Raw genomic sequence first — 1,441 nt, forward strand, 5'->3', positions numbered from 1 at the left:
CCGGAGTTCCTCTAGCAATTCCATGAAAATTCCTCCGGAGCTCCAGCAAGACTTGTTCCGAAGTACTTCCATGAATTTTTCCGAAGTTCCACCAGCAAATTCTCGGTAGTTTCTTTGGAGCTCAACCGGTAATTCCTTCAGATTTCCTCCACAGCTTCTCCAGGAATTTCGCAGTTCCTCAAGCAACTTACCTTGGAGTTCCTACAGGAACACCTCCAGAGCTTCTCTTAGAATCGCTCCGGAGTTTCTTCATCGAATACTTCGGAGTTTCTCTAGGATGTTTTTTTTTAAATTATTCTGGAGTTTCTCCAGGACTTCTATGGGAGTTCCTCAAGAAATTCCTAAATAAATTCTTTTAAAATTTCTGCCGGGTATTCTTTCGCATTTCCTCCATGGTTCCTCTAGGGATTCTTTCGGAGTTCCTAAAAAAATGCTCTAGAGTTCTTTCAGAATTTTTTCCGGAGTTGGTCTAAAAAATATTCCGAAGTTCCTCCAACAAGTCCTTCGGAGTTTTTCTAGGAATTTCTTTGGAGGTCCTCCAGGAATTCCTTCAGAGTGCCTCCGAGAAGTCGTACGGAGAACACCCTTCAGATTTTCTTCGTGATTCTTTCAACAATTCCTTGGAAGTTTCTCCATTAATTCTTCCCGGATTCCTCCAGGAATTTATCTGACAATTAATTCTTTCAGATTTTTTTTTGGGAAATACTCCGGTTGAGTCAGTCTGGGAATTCCTCCAAGAATCTGGGAATTCCTCCAGGAATTCCTCCGAAGATCATCTGAAGGTCGAACGGGAATTTGTCAGCAGTTCATCCGGAAAAGTCTTCGGAGCTCCACCGAGAACTCCTTCGGAGCTCTGCCGCGAATTCCTTCGGAATTTCTCCGTAAATTTCTCCGAAGTTCGTACGGGAATTTTTTTTTTTTCAAGGTTCTTTTCTGCAATAAACTCCAGAATTATGCAGATTCAATACACCAATCACATTCCCTTATCAGGCTGCATTTTTTTTCAATTACTTCAAAACTGTTCTTTAGCTTGCCAGTTTGAACATCTTCTTTCCCAGCAAACTTCTTTTTTTCATTCCCAGGAAACAGAGTATCTTCGTGCCTGCCTGGAAGTGCTCACAAGAACACTAAGCTAAGACAGAGCCTGCCTCTCAGCTTAATGTTCTTGTGAGCACTTCCAGGCAGGCACGAAGATACTCTGTTTTCTGGGAATCAAGAAAACTTATTTTACGAAGAGATCCCCGAACGGTGATATTCGAACCCACGACCCTAAGCATGACCATGCTGAATAGCAGCGCGTTTACCGCAACGGCTATCTGTGATAAGTGGATTCTAATTTGATCCAGGAGGATCTCTCATTTGTGCGAAATCTTCTTACCGTGCAGCGCCAATCCGCATTCGCGCACGGGGTGGGTCGGGTATTGTCTCATCTTGCGAAGCG

Source organism: Aedes aegypti, chromosome 1 (genome assembly GCF_002204515.2).
Source record: "Aedes aegypti strain LVP_AGWG chromosome 1, AaegL5.0 Primary Assembly, whole genome shotgun sequence".
Classification (NCBI taxonomy): domain Eukaryota; kingdom Metazoa; phylum Arthropoda; class Insecta; order Diptera; family Culicidae; genus Aedes; species Aedes aegypti.